Here is an 18,293-nt window from a genome sequence, read left to right on the forward strand (position 1 = left end):
ATGACAGTATGTGATAGCTGAGTACTCAAGAAAGAGTTCAGGAAATGACGATGTATAGTAGCTATGATAAGGCCCACCTTCGGTATGTATGTATGTATGTGTGTGTGTGTGTAGGAATCCCATCAAAAAGTAACCTTATGCATGGCAGCTCTCCGTCTTACACTCAATGAAATATGGAACACTCAATAAAATAAAGGCTCCGGTTCTGGGCTTCCTTATTGAACCATCGATTAACAAAGAAGCATTTCATGTTGGAAGGCTTCTTCACATATGAAAGTTCTTTGGGCTTTGAAAAAGTTCCTAATATGTGGGAAAAACAGATATATATTAATGTATAATAGGCAGAATACTAACACATCAAGAAAAACTGAACTGAGCGTGTATTGTTGGTATGCACCAATATTAATTTAAACTCATAAGCCTATTCATATAAGGGGAAATCAAAAAGTAAAGGAAATTTGAAAATTATGCAGTAACCACAATGGATAGAAGCTGATGCAGTAAAATATGGTTGTGATGGGTTATGGGTAGTCTGAACACACACACAGCGCAGCACTCTTCTATTAGTCTGATTGAAGCCAGGGTCAAGAGTATGAACACTCCTCTGTTGGATTGCACCATTGTTAAACCACACACCATCGTGGGATTTCATTGGGCGCAACATCATGTTGCTCTTCTTCTCCCTGTAGGTAATAGAGGGTTTATTTGAGTAGTTTGCACTTTGGACTTTTAGATCTTCATCTTAAATGAAGTTCACTGGCCTGAATAGCTCATTAACAGATTAGTAATGGTTCAATAGAACAAAGTCGGATAGGTAATGTTAATGATATTCGACATTGCAATATCATAAAAAGTGGTACATTTCACATAAAACTCTCTTTCAATGCTGCACAACAGTAGCTTTGCAATTAAAAAGCCAATGTTCCCTAGGGTGCCATTTGGGAGTGAGCACTGGTCACCATTCAATTTGATGGAGTTTGAGCAATTTTGTAAATCAAAACGTAAAGGCAATTTGAAAATTACACAGTGACTGAACAGATCGAAGATGGCAAAAAACACATTTGCAATGGCTTCTGGGTAGTTCAAACACAACATCACAGTGCTGTGCCATTAAACTAGTTGAAGCCAAGGTCAAATAAACATACATGCTCCACTATGGGATTGCACCATTATTGAATAAAATGCCGTAGTGAGATTGCTGTGGGCAGTGGGAGTGAAACCTACTGAAATTCACCAAAGGATGTCGGCTCAGTACAGAGGTGAAAACAGCAGGAATCCACGAAAAGTTTGCAAATGGGTAGAAACATTTAAAGCAGAAAAAACAAATGTAACCAACAAAGTTCGATCTGATTGACCATCAACATCTCACACACATTGACATGGCAAATTCTTTCATCAGTGAAGACAAAAATATTATGTTGTCTGCTGTTGCTGCACATTTGGATGTCAGCTATGGATCTGCACATGTTATGGTGCATGATGTCCTGGGGTACCGTAAAGTTTGTGCAGTTTGTACCCAACAGCTTACTGATCTGCACAAGCCAACACCCTTTGGTGAATTTCAGAAGGTTACACTTGCTCTGCCCAAATAAATATTAGTATGGCTCAATGTTGAACAATGGCACAATCCCTCATTTGTCACCATTTGTCTCCATCCAGTTTTCAGAATCTTCCTTTAACATTTCATTTCAAACACATTCAAAAAATACTCTGATTCTTCAACTGAATAAAAACAAAGTGTAATGACCTTAAGGCAGTAAAGCAGGCCTAAACACTCACATGACTGGTCAGACGTTCTCCAGTCTTCTTCAGAGTCGCCATTTGTGCTAACTGTAGTAACCTGTGACTCTTCTGTGTGTAACAGAAAGCTGCTTTCCATCTTCATCAACATGGACACTACAAGAATGTGCAGCTCCACAGAAGCTGTGGAAAGTCCTGAAATCAAATCAAGGTCTCTGGTGCTGTGGTGCCACTTGTCAGCCCAAAGTCTTACATTTAAGTCATACATTCTTAGAGACTGGCTTCTCTCCGAGAAACGCTAACATGTCAATTTGGTCCGATTCGTTCCTGAGCTGGTTACCTCTAGTGTTACATGTGATGGTCAGCTGAATACCGTGTCAAACTCGGGGTCTCAGCAGCCTTTTTTCTGAATATGTACTTAGTGAAAAGTCAAGCAAAATGACACTTTTTATTGGCTAACTAAAAAGATTACAATATGCAAGCTTTCGAGGCAACTAAGGCCCCTTCTTCAGGCAAGATGTAATACAGAAACTGGAGTTCCCTGTGTTTTATATACACACTAGGACAAGAAACAACATTGGTAAATCTTTAAGTGAGAAATCTTAAATGTCGGGATCAGATTTTCATTTTTGCATTTCGTTAGGATGTCGCTGTCCATGTTATGTACTTGAAATTGAACAGAGTATACAAAGAATTATAATCCATGAAAAGAGTTCCTGACCAAAGACAGTGGCTAGAGTCTCATTTGACGATGTAGTGCCGGCGTCAGTAATTTTAAAATCACCATCTTTGGTTTTTAGCCCTTGTCCATGAAACATGCGGTACATTTTTGGTTAACAGGTCCACTATGTGTGAGTTTGGGTTTTTGGAGGAATGCATCACTTGATGAACTATCCTGATTCCTGCCTTACAAATGCTGGTACCACTAAAGTCCACATCTCCCTGAAATCTTATAATGAAAGAGAAATATTCTCATTGTTTGCATAGAATGTCAATCTCCTACATTTGGTGTATTTATTTTCCTTTTTGAAAAATCTCGGTCATAAGCAAAGCACAATGTGTTAGTTCAGCTATAATACATCACTTTCAATTATGTGAACATGCCTTTCTCATTCTGCTAATTGGAAATATGCTTTCAGAAACTTCCTCCAACACAATAATACTGAGTATGGAATTAAATCTAGTGCTGATTGAGAGTTGACTGCGGAAGAAATGAAATATATAATTAAATACACATTTTTAATAGAGGTCTAAGTCACACTCATCTTGGGCACCTGGTCATATAGCCTGAGCTACATAAACAGTGAGATTAGCCGTTGATCCTCCGTTACAACTCATTAATGCTGTCAGTTTATTTGCACATTATAAAGCAAGTAACCCACAAATTGTATGCCATAATGGATCTAAATTAAACTCCGCTCCTGATAAAGTGCCTTTATTAATTCTATTACGGCGGAAAATAAGCTAAGCCGTGCAATCCGAAGAAATAAAATGACAATAGGAGCTATTTCACAGTCTGAAAAGTGTGTTATAGTTATTTATTTCCAAAGTCACTAAGTGAGCAGACATATATTGCTACAATTTAGGGAGAAATTACTTTTTTAATCTTGGTAGATTAGATGTGCTCATAAAAGCTATTATGGATTGCTATTATACAATGCAAAAACAGAAAAAGGCAAGCATTCCTAGCAAATGTAGAAGGCCCAATGGAGCATGAGATAGAGGTGGCTGACAATCTCGACGAAGTGGTCTACTTTAGCAATGCCATAGGAATATAGTGCCATGCATGTGTTGTTCCCAAGAGTGTATAAAAGTCCTGTTCCTGGAATGAAGTTTAGTGTACGCATGTACATGTTGTGACATTTCCAGTACGTCTTTTACATTTCTCTTTTCATAGGGTTCCATTTTTTTCTACTTTTCTCAAAAGATCAAAAATGGAAATGCTAACTTGTGTGAGGGTCGTGGGTGATTATCCTGCCAGTGACTGTTGTGCCAGCAGGTGGCACTCAGCCTCCTCTGTGGCTGTAATAAAGGATTAGCGGAGAGTCACAGATACATGCTGGATGGCCTTCTTCTGTTGCCCTTTCTGTTGTATGGATTTTATTAATTTTCCTCCTTGCTGCTTTACGGTGCCCTCCATAATATTTGGAACAAAGACACGTTTTTCCTTGATTTACCCTTCTGCTCTACAATTTAAAATTACAAATCCAATGATTCAGATGTAATTAAAGTGCATATCGCAGACTTTACTTCTACTTGCATACATTTCTTTCATGCCATGTAGAAATGACAACACCATTTCAGAGGACTATAATGTTTGGCATCACAGGTGTTTGTGATTCCTCAGGTGGGTTTTAATGCTTCATTAATATACCTCATCTTGCTTCTACTCTTTGGAGTCTGTATTTGCCATTGTTCAACATGAGGACAAGAGTTGTGCCAATAAAAGTCAAACAAGAGAAGCCATTATGAGCCTGAAAAACAAGAATAAAACCAGACATCTGCAAAACCTTAGGACAACCTACCCCAACTGTCTGGAATACCATTAAGAAGAAGGAATGCACTGGTGATCTTGTCATTAGCAAAGGGACTAGTAGGCCAAGGAAGACCTCCAGTAGAAGAATAGATAGATGATAGAAGAATCTTCACTGAGGTAAAGAAAAAGCCCCAAATGCCTGTCTGACTGATCAGAAACAGTCTCCAGGGGGCAGATGAACATGTGTTGGAGACGACTATCCACAGAAGAAATCCAGAGGCCACACTGCAAGATGAAAACCACAAGTTAGGCCAAAACAGGACAGCCAGATTACAATTTGTGAAAAAAGTCCTCAAAGAACCTTCAGAATTCTGGAAAAAGGTCTTGTGAATTTTCCCTTGGGAATAATAAAGTGTCTATCTTACTATCTTGTGGACAGACGAGACAAAGATGAACCTGCATCAGAGTGAACAAGAACAAAGTGTGGAGACAAAATGGAACTGTCCAAAATCCAAAACACACCACCGCATCTGTTAAACATGGTGGTGGGAATGTTATGGCTTGTATGGCTGCCACAGGTATTGGCACACTTCTCTTCAACTGCTGACAACAGTCGCACAATGAATTCTGAGGTGTATAGAAACATCTACTCAATTTCTAGGAGATGCCTCCAAACTCTTTGGATGGTTCTTCATCCTACAACAAGATAATAATCTAAGCATGCTGCTAAGGCAACACAGGATGTTTTCAAAGCTAAAAAACTGAAAAGTCTTGAATGGCCAAGCCAGTCACCCTATTTTACTCTACTTGAGCAGGCCCTCCATATGCTGAAGAGAAAACTTAAGGGTAGAAGTCCCCAAAACAAGCAGGAGCTGAAGATGACAGCATTAGAGGCTTGGCTGAGCATCACCAGAGGAGATCCTCAGCAGCCTGGTAATGCATATGAAATGTAGACATTAAGCAGTCATTGTATGCGAGGGATATGAGATAAAGTGCTAAATATGATGGCTTTATTAGACCTGCCATTGATATGCCCTGAAATGGCAAGACCATGTAGAAAAACTGTTGTCATTTCTACATGCTGTGCCCAAAATGCATGCAAAACCGCTTAAATGAAAGGCTGCAATGTGCCCTTTAGTCAAAATCTGAATTGTTTCTTTGTGTCTTTGTCCCAAACATTATGGAGGGCAAAACCCGCGTGAGTTGTCATTTTGAAGAGAAATGTACATAATAATTAAAAAATATATAAATGTTATTATTATTTAAGGGGCAGCAATGTTTCTAGAAATTAAATAATAACAGCATAAAAGAAAACATATCTGGTTGTGGATTTTATATTTTACTCATTCTTTTTTTTCTACCTTATTTCATTGTAAAGATTTACAAGAAACCCAGGGATCTGTAAAAATTATGAAACGTAACAATGAAAAAATTCCAAATGACACAATGTATTGGCTATCTATAGACATATAAGCTGTAAGAGTGAGTGCCCTAACAGGAGGGAGTGTTTAGTTTGTTGATATGAAACTTAGAGGTAGAGGGTATGATTATAAATGTCATCCTCTACAAATCTGAGTAGAAACATCTCATCTTTATAGAAATGAGTAATGAAAGAAGAAAGAAAAAAATCTATATGTGTATATATATATATGCACTTACACACACATATATATATACATACTGTACACAGCATATACTGTATCCCCCCAACAAGCTGTGGATTGAGGCAACACATCCATGGGAGGATTCAGCACAAATTACAGAAGACAAAAAAAAAACTTGACACTAAAGATATGCAAGACGTTTTAGAAGCAACAGATTTATCATCAGCATATGAAACATGACCTAGATGTCACATTTGTATTAAACGCATAATTCTGGAGTGAAATACTAGTTAATGTTACAGTCCACTGTGATGAATAGCTTTTAGAGTCTAAAAGGATTGATTCCAAATATTACAGAATTTCCAAGTTTAGACATTTATAAATTACACATTTGGCAGCAACTGAATTGAATCATGATGCTTCATTTAAACAAAAATGAATTCATTGCCCCCTGCTATTGAAAGTGCGCTCCTGGTTGAATGGATAGGCCGAGTATGCAGTGGAACGTCTTTAATTGGCCTCTCTTAATAGCATGAGCTGAAGCCAGGCAGGGGTCAATGTCCACTCCAGGGGTGGATAGTCAGTCTTAAACCATAGTAGCATCTCCATAGCTGGATGCACTGAGATATTAGATATAACTTAAGGAGAGCAGCATGTTGGCGCAGTGGTGGAGCAGTTGCCATGCGATAAAGAGGCCAGGGTCCACGTCCTAGGTCCTCCCTGTGTGAAGTTTGCATGCCCCCCCATTTATGGTCTAAAGACATGTAGGTTAGGTGAATTGAGGATTGGATGTGATGGTGTGGGTCGGTTTCACACTAACGGGTGACACCGGGAGCCTCTCCAACCCACCATTGCCAATAGTCATGACCGGGATGAGCTGAGTAGATGAGACCAAACACACAAAGCAAAGGGATGGTGAAACAGTGCTCAGTGATTTTATTAAAAAACAAACTAATCCAAAGAGTGTCCAAAGTGCAATGCAAAATGTACAATGAATAAATAATCTATACAAGTGCTGTGGAGGTTAAAAACCGATTAAACAAAGCTATTAAAATGAGGATAAAACATAACAGAAAAAATTGAGCCCAGATGCACTCCTTTACAACCTTGCAGCTGAGGAGAGATCTATCAGACAGGCACCCGCCATCCTTCTATGGGTCTCGGCTCCTGACACTCCATGGTGCCTCATTGCAGACCCAAGGCTCGGGTCCCCAAAAACCATGGTGATCACAATGGGGCTCCTGGTCCGAGCCTCATCGACTCCCGCTGCCTTCCCAGACTTCTGTGGCGAACCGCCTGCACCACCTGGTCACTCCAAGCTCCTTAAGTCGCTCAGCTGGGGCGATCCTCCCTGATAGCCCTCTGAGCCACTGGCCACCTGCTCCTTGGAGTATGCCTCCTGGTTTGCTCTCTTTCTCGCACCTCCACTGGCTCTCTCCCATCTTCCTGCCTGCTTTTCTTTCTTTCTTTCTTTCTTTCTTTTAACCTCCACTCTGATCTCGTCTCTTTTCTTTCCCCAGTCCCGTGTGCTCCCCTTTTATATGTTGGGGAATGATTGCAGGTGCAATCACCTGATTGCCACCCTGGGCTGATAATGAGAGAGGCCATCTGGACGTGCCAGCCAGCAATGCAATGCACAGCCGGCTAACCGCCTTGTTTTCTCAGATGATCGCTCTCACCTGCTCCACTCCCCAGTGAAAGGGCATCCATTATTTATTTATTAATTTAAAATTGGCCATTTCTTTTTAAGCCACAGACCCACTATACCACATGGGAGTGCCTGTGTGTTGGATAGACAGACAGACAGAGACCCAGCAGGTTTACAAAATGGGTGGGTATTGTAAAGAGATTTATTGTTGGTCTCTTGGCTTTTCCTGCCCTGCTTTAGTCTCTGTGTTTTCCTCCCAGATTTCTTATCTTCTCCCTCTATTTATTCTGAGGGTTACACCAAATTAAGTATTGACACTATACATGGCATTCATTTTTAGAAATTATTATTCATGGTGGAGTAATGCAGATGGAATGTTGGCCCCTAAACATGTCAGTTAACTAAGTAGTTGACTCCAAGTTAGCCAGAAGCAGTGGAGTGTCTGGGATGTGCCCATCATTTCACCCAGTACTCCTGACATTGGCTGTAGATTCCTGAACATATCAAATGCAATAAACAGGTTCAGAAAATGGATGGACAAAAGAGCAACAAACTGTTTATACTGTATTAGAAGAGGAAGGAACTTACAAATGTTGTTTAATTTATTTTCAAACAGGAGTTTCTTCTCCAACATCTCAAAAGTTTGCATGTTAGGTTAATTGGTTATTCAAATATGGCCCTTGTGATGTCCCAGCAGTCCATCCTGCTGGCTCCTGCTGTTTGCCCCAGGCATCCAGGACGTTTTGCATTAAGTTGTATAAGTTATGAATTATTGGTTCATAAAATCACTGTTGGTGCCTCATAGATTGAACACGTTACAACTGATAAACAACAGAAAAATCAGAGCAAAAAAGATTAAAATAAAACCAAAGAGGTTGGTGACGCTCCATACGTCACTCTGGTCATCTCCCTGTGGAAATGCACTCCGATTTAAAAAGAATGCTGAATGTTGTCACTTCTGCGCAATTTCCATCTGTCTGAAGCCCTTTCTGATTCTTGGCCTGTGCGTGTTTGGTGATAAAGAAGAAATCTGGAGTAAATAAAAAAAAAAAATAATGAAAAGGCAATAATTCTGTAAGTTAATAAAAAGAGCAGTTTGACAGAAAAGGTGCCCCTTAGTCAGATTACCACTATTATCTGGTAACTTCACGTTGGTTTGCTACAGAGAAGTACAGTTGTAACATTTTGTTTGCTTACAGTAGATGGGTTTTGTAGTTTTTTACACAGCTTCACAAGGTGGAGTTTATCGACCTTATATGCGGCTTGTAAAATGTGCAGCTATTAAATTTAATTCTGACGGGTTTTTGTAATACAAGTAGCATGATAATTTGACAGAAAGGTTAAACAAAAACCATTCAGGTGAAAAGTGAAAATGGTTCATTTTAATTGGAATATAAAAGAACACATTATGGATCCTATCAAGTCTGGGGACCTGAGGTTTGCATCTCTTCTGCTTGCAGACAGTGCCATCTTTCTGGTCTTATAATGATTTAGCTGTGCTTTATAAAACACGTTAGAGCAGCTTGAAGCCAAATGTGAAGTCACAATGACCACCAAACTGTAGGCTGTGGCCTCTCACAGAAGACTGGCTTACTGTTTGCTGGGGACGGGAGGATTTTCCACCAGAGGGTTGTATTCATGATTGATGGCAGTGATTATAACACTGACCAACACAAAGGGCATCTTCTTCATGGTACGTGTCTTGGATGTTATGCCCTAAAGTCAGTCAAGTCAGAGATTGTCTGACACACTTAGTCCTGAAGAGGGTCATGGGGGGTGCTAGAACGTATCCCAGCAATCACAGGACGCAAGACAGGAACAAACCCTGGACATAGCGCCATCCCATTGCAGGATGAACACACATTCCAACCAAACACTCGTGCCAATTTAGTCCCGTCAATCCACCTAACCTGAAAGTCTTTGGACTGTAGACAAGAAAGTTCAAAGATGGCAGCTTGGAGATGTCCTTGGTGTAAAGCCACTGCTCTTTGTCACTTTTGGGTATTTAGTGTATGCTTGGGCACAGCCCATTGAAATAAGAACCTACCATGCTAAAGAGTTTATAAGCCGCATATAGCCAAGACCTCCCTTAAAGTTTCTAGAATTATTAAAGTCTAATCTACTCTGCTTGTCACGTTGCCATCATGGTAGTCACTAGGACACGCATAGTCCAAAGCAGACAAAAAGTGAGTAAGTTCATTTTAATAACCTAACTCAGAAGGGTGAAATGAAAAAAGGGGTTCCACCTGGGATGAAGCTGGGATTGCTTACTCTTGACCTTCACCTCTACAAGTTACAGTAAGTTCTGTACTGACTGTCTCAACCAGGATTGGGCAATGTCGGTCCTGGAGAGCCACAGTGGCTGCAGGATTTTGTTCCAACCCAGTTTCTTATTGAGAAGTCAATCATTGCTGATGATGCACTTATTGCTAACGTGACATTTTGATGCTTCATTTTTGTGGTCTCTCTTGTTAAGATTCCCCACCCTTAATTGCTTATTTCAATCGTAAACAGCTGCATTAAGTGTTTTAATGGCTCCTTATTAGCAATAAGATTGAAATGACAAAGCAGCCAGAAGTTCTCCATCTAGCTTGTTTCCATTTATATCTGTGTGTGTGTGTGTTCATTCTGCACTGTTTGATTTAATAAAAAACTTAATAGAAGTAACAAGCCGTAAGATTAAATAAGGTCTGAGATTGGCAAGTATTGGTTTCTAATTAAGCAACTGGGTTGGAATGAAAACCTGCAGTCACTGCGGCTCTCCAGGACCGACACTGCCCACCCCTGGTCTAAACAATGGGGCCCTCTGCTCGGCCGTGAGTGAGCAGATGAAAAATCACACAACACTTTCAACTCACAGATAAGATGTTTAAAATAATCACAAGCTGTTAACATTTCAAAACATGACAGATGCTTTTGTTCTTCTGCATTTGCAAGTTACTACTTTATTCTTGGGGACTAGCCAGGCTACCTCTCCAAGACTGATAGAGTAATAGAATCATTTCAAATTTTTTTGATATCTCTTGCCCTACTTGTACCTTCAGCACCTTTTCTCTGTATCCACATGTGTCAGGACCTTTGTTGACTGGCACACTCTTTGTCGTGCCCACTCCCATAAAGCCTGCCTCTCAGACTCCATCACTATTTTCGAGGAGCCTTTCTCCAGTTTTATACTTTCTGCCATTGTAGGTGATTCTCTCTGCGTGCCTCTTATGTCGTTTCTCCTTGTCATGCGACTGACACACGCACTTCCATTTTCGATTGCATCACCAAAGTCAGACTGACCAATCACACCAAAGCCAAACTGACCAATCGTACTGCTCTAAGGGACTCACACACACACATGCATGCACGCATGCACACAGATTTTAGCGTTTCATCATATAGTAGAAATGCAGTTGCAAATAATTAGTATTTACAGTATGTGATCATGCATTTCCAGTATTTATAAGGTGATTTTTCTGATATGTTCACTTCAGATTCAGTCCCCAAGTAGATACAAAAGCTTCTCTGAGTACATTTTTCACATTTCTGTTCATCTTGGCACTGCTGATAATGACTTGCTACACTGTGGTAGAACTCACATTTCACCTTAGTAATACACAGCGCATATTATTTAGATTGTTAGGGGATTATTATCCATCTGAATTTTTTAAAAATTATCAGTTGTTTCTACTGCTGAGAAATCAATTTGTTGACTAATTGGTCATCTTTGATATTCTTAAAGACAAAGAAAAATGTGGATGTGGGAAGAGGACAGATGAATGAATAAAGTTGTGTCATTTGAATAAATGGCCTCCACAAAAAGAGTATGTGGGATTTTTTCAGCTGTCCAGCGACTGACTGATTTTTATGTACCATCAGTAGCAAGTGGCAACAAAAGACGCACACAAGGATATGACTTGAAAGGATCACAATGTAGAAGAAAAAAATTACAAAACAATGACCATAAGAAAATCAGAAAAAAATAAATATAACAACGACTGTGAAAAATTAAACTGGAGTCCATACTTAAGGTTTCGTGAACAGCACATTAAAGTAAAGTTGAGATAATTGCCAAAGAAACACATTCAGCTACACAACAGTTCTATAGTGGAGCAGAAGTCCAAGTGCTTTGTGTCTCATATGACATGAAGGTCAGCCTCATAATCCAGCAGTTTAGAAAAAGAGTTCTGAAGTACAGTAGCCTTGCAGGGCCAGATGTGACCTTCAAATGTGAATACACATCTGGGGACAACCCGTTAAAATCGTGTGTAGTGAATAGAAGGACAATCCTGCACTGCAAAGGCTTCACACACAGGGCTTCTTCATAACACTTTCATCTTCAGTTTCTCCAGTCCATGCATTTCAAACCATTGCCAGGCTTTGAGTGAGAGCACAAAAGATACTGAACAAAAGACTTGACACTGTGTGGAAATAGAAAGCTAAAAATGCTGTTAGCCATTCAGGAGCTCAATAGCACAAGGTAACTGAAGCTTAATAATTAATTTGCTGAGACAGTGGAGACAGACAGACACACACACACACACAGACACAGACCGCTGCAGCTACTTGGCTCCCCACGTTTGAGAAGTGCCCCAGTCTGTTATGATAGCTTTCTGTCATTTTAACTACTGCATCACTATACACCATTAAACAGCAAACCGAGTTTACATAAGTATTGTGTTCTATGGATATTGTGAAAATGACAAAAGAAACAGAAAAAAGTTTGGGGTCCCACCATATATATTTTAATTCATAGAAGAAAAAAAATGTATTGAGTCTCAATGGAGCCGAGTAGTCACTTCAGACTGTGTCCAAAATGGGAATGAGGAGTGAGAGAAAGGTTCCTGTTTTTATAGCTGCCAAGGAGGAAGGGGTGTGTTCAAGGGACTGGAACTGGAAGTAAGGTCACTGGTATGGAAGATTCTGGAAGTAAAGGTGGATTTAGGCAGGCTTCTGTTCAGAGGGTCTGGAGGGGAGAGAGAAAAGGTGTTAGTGCATCCCATTAGCTCCTGTTCCACCATATCACGTTCAACCAAGCCCATGCGCTCATGTGTGACAATATACAAAGTGTTATAACGCTGTGGCTATTTTGCCATGGCATATTTCCATTTCCAATTAGACAGTAATGTTAAATTTCTTTAGTTACTCGTTTAGACATGCAGTCAGAAGGTGGATGTTGTGCAGCCTTCTCCCTGATTTTAATGGTGTCGTTAGGCAGATTTGTTGATTCGGGTGTTTTGAGTATGAAATCTGCATCCCCTGTGGTTCTTCGTTATCAGTTCTCTCAACAGCAGTTCTTTTGATGGAGTGTGACACACTGCTTACTTCAAATAAATCTATGTTTTTCTCTTCATATTTTCATTACGTTAATGCCAATTCTTTCAAGCTTTCATTGACTCCTACACTATTATCGTAATGCTTAACAACAGAGAACACAAACAGCATTGTGACAACATATTTTTCACATTTTCCATTTGTCAATATATAATTTGATGCTATAGAAAGGTTTTTCTCTTGCATCAGGTTATGTTATTTTTAAAATATCATATGTGCTCTCTGCACATGCAACACACATTTATATATTTAGTAGGGTCTTTTCAGGAGACTGCAAACAGTTCTGCCATGAGAGCACCCCTGCTCTTCATAGTTCACCACCCCTACTTTGAGCACCGTCTTCATGAGGCATTGGATTGGTTTACAGTTGTGACAATCAGTGATCCATCTAATTGTCCCCACCCAGCTTTAAGCACAATTCACTCAAGGTTAACTGTAAATATTAAACGTCTGGCTTCAATGAGACTAGAAATACAATAAATTTATGAGGTTGATTTTCTATGAGATTGGAAACCAGTAAGGTTGAGCAGGATGAGATGCAATAAAAGTGCAGTAGTTTAGTTTGTAAAGTTCTTTTGTAATATGTTGATACTTCACTCATCAATACTGAAAATCTCAATTATACAAGTTAATGCGAGCCTAACAAAGCTCTTCCACATTTGAGATGGTGGGGTACAGTCAAACACTAGGAACAATCTCCTGGCTGAAAGAACGAAATATTGACTGCAGCCATAAAATGAGAATCAAAGTTCAACGTATTGTCAAGTTGGATTTCAAGGCTGATCACAAGAGATGATCTGAAATTAAGTGGAAAAGAGTCGAGTGTCTTGACCTGGAGGTCGGACACAAAGCAATTCGCTTTTGTTAGAATTAAGTTGGAGAATGTTGGTGGATATCCAGGACCAAATGTTGTTATTTCTATATGACCCTGTGAGAATCCCCTGGTCGGATAGTATGAATGTACCCTTCTCCTAAAAGAATTAAAAACTTTGTTTTTTGTATATTGAGTCTCCTCAATACAAAGGTGTTTTGCTCGAAAGGTAATTTAGCTTATTTGGCGTCAGTTCAAGGGTCACAAATGCTATTCTCCAGCAGTTCTAAGGCCATGAACTTGCTTTCACACTGCAACATAACAACATTTAACTGAAAGCTATGTGAATCTTCTCAGTGGCACAAATGTCACTGATACAATTGTTCATCGCACTATATTTAGCCCAAGGAAGGATAATCGCATGACTCAAAATAAGCAGGTGCACAGGCACAACGTGTCTGAGAGGAACAGTAAACCAGCGCATGCCGCTTCATGTGCACCCTTTAAGGGCATCAAGAGACTTCATAAGCAGGCAAGCAAAGCTGCTGTTCTTTAGATGAGTCAATTGGCTTCTCAAATCTTTTTTTCAGGGGAAATAAATGCCTTCTGTAAATGAAGAAACTGAAACAAACCTACACTAGTCATGCAACCAACTCAAAGACCACGGTAATTTAAAATTTCAGGATTGATATGAAGATGGAGTAACTCGAGCAGAAAAATAAAATCATTGCGCCTGTAAGCAATATCAATTTAATGTCAAAGGGCTCTTCTGTAAACAGGTTTGCTACTCCTTAAACGCTTGGTGTATAAACAAGAGCTGTTGATCTAAAATGGGTTTTATTGATTTCCTCGATGTTAACAGGATATTTAAAGGGGAAAAAGAAACTCGTTTTTTTTTTCCTTGCTGAATTACAAGAACAATGTGCTTTTTAGAGCCACTTTGAAGATATTTCTTCTGTTGAATGTGATCTGTCTTGTCTGTAGGGAATGGTACTCAGAGCACAGATGTCCTTCCTGCTGGCAATACAAGAACACATTTTGCTGAGCACTATTAATTTTCCTTCCCTAAAGAAGTACCCTTCAGTTGTGTTTCATTAGTATTTCCACTTTAAATCCTTTTTGTGTTTGTGCAATGGAAGTAAACTCTACTACGTCAACTTTGCTTTTCATGTTTAGTTATCCACAAAATAAATACCAGTTTAGGAAGCAGCATGAGAAGGAACTTTTAACAAAGGTGTTGGTTAAGCTGAAAAACTGTGCCCAGTTTTTTCGTTTCCTTACTGCTCTGGGAGGATCTTTTTCACGAGTCTTCTGTCGCTTTATTAGATGACAGTCGGCTTTCTGTGCTCAAATTGTTCAGCTTGCTCTTTACTTTTTATAGCTTGAAAACTTTTCTCAGCAGTCTTTATGGTAATGTTAACAAAATATGTTTATATGCACAATATGGCTGGGAGTATGTGGACACCCCTCCATATTAATAAGTTCAATCTTTTGATTGTTAACAGACCATAAAATCAAAAACATCACCATATAGCCTCCATAGACAAACAGTGCCAGTTGAACGGGTCATACTGAAGACTTCAGTGACTTGAAGAATGGTACTAGCACAGGATGCCTGCCATCATTGACTCAAGTCAGTATGTGAAAATTTTGCTCTGCTAGATCTGTGGAAGTGGAAATGATGAGGAGTAACAGCAGCTCAAGCACAAAGTGGTAGACCTCTCATAAAAATCGCCTTTCCTCTGTGGCATCACTCACAATAGACTTCTAAATTGTCTCTGGAAGTAACATCAACACACAAACTGTATGGTAGGAGCTTCATGAATTTGTTTCAATGGCCAAACAGCTGCTCACAAGCCTAAGATCACTACGTGCAATGCCAAGCGTTGGCTGGAGATGTGTAAAGCATGCCGCCATTAGACTCTGGCACAGTGGAAATGTGTTCTCAGGAGTGATGCAGCACACCTCACTGTCTGGCTGTCTGATGGATCAATCTGAGTTTGGCAGATGTCAGGAGAATGCTACCTTCTGGACTGCATAATGCCTACTGTAAAGTTTGGTGAAGGAGAGATAATGGCCTGGGGCCGTTTTTCAGGGTTTGGGCTAGGCCTCTTGGTTTCAGTGAAGGATGCCATTAAAGTTACAGCATACAAAGAAATAGACACTTAGCTTCTGAATTTGTGGCAACAGTTTGAGGAAGACCCCTTCCTGTTCTAGCATGACTGTGCCTCTGTGCTCATAGCCAGGTGCATAAAGACATGGCGGAACTTGAGTGTATATGATTTCAGCCCTATTGAACACACTTGGGGAGAACTGAAAAGTCAATTGTAAGCCAGGTCTTTTTTTTGAGCATCAGAAATGCTCTTGTGGCTGAATGGGCACAAATTCACACAGACACACTCTAAAGTCTTCCCATAAGAGCGGAGGCTGATATAACAGCAAAGTGGTGGAGGGACACCTCTATATTAATACCCATGGTCTTGGAAAGGGATTTCCAAGAAGCTCATGATGATCAAGTATCCATAAAGTTTTGGCCCAATAGTGTATTTTTGACCCACATGACCACATTATCGCAGGAATTCATATTTAATTTTAATGACCCTTTTTTAAACTGAACAGAGCAAAGGTTCCAGGTTTACACAGGCATGTGTTTTTGAAACACTAAAGAAAATTTAAAGCAGTGCATTCCATTTCATGCAATGCTGATACATGAGGATCCACCTCAGTGTGTTCTTATGGTCACCTGTAGCAGTGTTAGCTTGACTTTTGGCTAAGCACCATATGGCTTTGTTGAAACAAATGATAAACCGGGAAACTTTTCTGATTTGTAACTGGTTTGATCAAAAAAGTAATTCTTTAGCTGGTACTGCAGATAGCTACTTTTTGAACCTGCGGTTTCCATTTAAGTGTTGCAGACAGCCCAGATCATACAACCACAGGCATGACATTTCTTTTGTGAGACATCTGTAGACTGAGAGCACCAAGTGTGTCCAATGTGTTAGTGTTCTGATATGAAATGATATCAATATTCTGAATGTACTCTTTCTATTGCAGGATATTTTGGAGCTGGGGTCAAACACCGTAGCATCAGAAAGAAGAAAGGAACCATCCCTACATGGGGCACCAACTCATGGTAAGCCACATTTATGTTTACATACAGTAGATCTCCACTCACAATGAGAAAATTTCCAGTTACTAATTTTTTACAACAGCGTTATTTATTTCTATAGCAGCTTTTCATACAAGGTATGCAGCTCAAAGTGCTTTACAAGACAATAATAAATAATAATAATTCTTTACATTTATATAGCACTTTCTCACTACTCAAAGCATTCTCAACACAGGGAGGACTGGGAAGCAAACACACAACCTCGTTACTGCAAATCAGCAGCGTGGAAAAGGAAATGTCAAACAGAAAGCAAAATGAATATATAGGAATAAATATATGAAATACCAAAAATATTTAATATGAATAAATCTAGACCCCTTTAAATAATACTAGTAATAGATAGAGTCCTAAATTATAGCTTCATTTTCTTAAGTCTCTCATGATTATAATATGCTATGTCCAGTGCTATGGTCAGATGGCCAGTGAGGACAGAAAAAATAAAACTCCATCTGGTGAGATGCTGAAGAAGGGTTACCACGGGCAAAAGACCACCCAGCCACTAACTTAGCGGCTACTATCTTAGTCTTCACAATGCAGCAGAAAACTGGAGTAAACCATCAAACGGACTGAAGTAAAATGTCAAACATCCACACATTGCATACTGTGGCCAAGCAGGAAACTGACCGAAATCCCTTGGAGCCATGAGGAAGCCCCCCTATACCAGTACAACACTATGCTGCCCAATTAACAAAAAGTAAAAAATGAATGTAAATATTATTGGAAATAATGTATGTTGTTGATAATATGCTTGTTAGGCAGCTACCTAAAACTGAAAGGACAAAAAGTAATTTTTAACAGTTTTATTTAACAATTCAATGTCAGCAATATGTGGCTTGTGTCTCAGTTTTACAATTTTATTTATGTATCCACCTATACTTCAGGTTTAATTTTATTGAGCTTGTACATTACATTCAGTTGAATTAGACACAGATCAATCAGGGATACAGTCGAGGCTAAATCATATACTTTTATATTTCACTACCAATCACTGGCAAATGTTGGAGAGTTTTTGTGACCGGAGAATGGAGTATGATGTTGTCCCTCATCAAATGTTTAACAGTGGCTGGGCCTGATCAATTTAAAACATTAATGCATTCTTACCAAATTCAGAATTAGCTTTCCTATTAGATACAATTTGATTTCTTTTGTAATTTGAATTAAAATAAGACAAACCATTGCTACTGAGTTATAGAGCATGGGTTTGAATTCCTTGACTTGAGTAAGGTAAGATGTAAGAAGTGTAGTGTAAGATATCATCCTGCGTTTTTCATGACAGAATGTTGTCCCATCAGATGCTACTTCAGATAACGTGTTTAGAATATTTGGAGTTGTGAAATCAAAATTTCCTGGCACATGAGCAAACATTTGTTTTTTGTCATGTCTTGCCCTGGATAGGTGGTCTTTCAGATAATCATAGTCAAGCAATGTGTGTGTTATACGATTTTTAACTGACTGACATCATGTTCTGTACAAACTGATGAAGTGTCTATCTTGTTGAGGGCAGAGTTCCATTCATTATGTAAGAT

General features: G+C 39.4%; 1 protein-coding gene across 3 annotated transcripts in view; it reads left to right on the top strand.

Moving 5' to 3' along the window:
* elfn1a (extracellular leucine-rich repeat and fibronectin type III domain containing 1a) overlaps positions 1-18,293 on the top strand; it is an 858,957-nt gene that overhangs the window by 808,874 nt on the left and 31,790 nt on the right. For all 3 annotated transcript variants that reach the window (XM_039774324.1, XM_039774325.1, XM_039774323.1), the window contains exon 5: positions 16,653-16,731. The gene's annotated coding sequence lies outside the window, so the exon portion shown is untranslated. The remainder of the gene's footprint in view (positions 1-16,652; positions 16,732-18,293) is intronic.

Source organism: Polypterus senegalus, chromosome 13 (genome assembly GCF_016835505.1).
Source record: "Polypterus senegalus isolate Bchr_013 chromosome 13, ASM1683550v1, whole genome shotgun sequence".
Lineage (NCBI taxonomy): Eukaryota > Metazoa > Chordata > Cladistia > Polypteriformes > Polypteridae > Polypterus > Polypterus senegalus.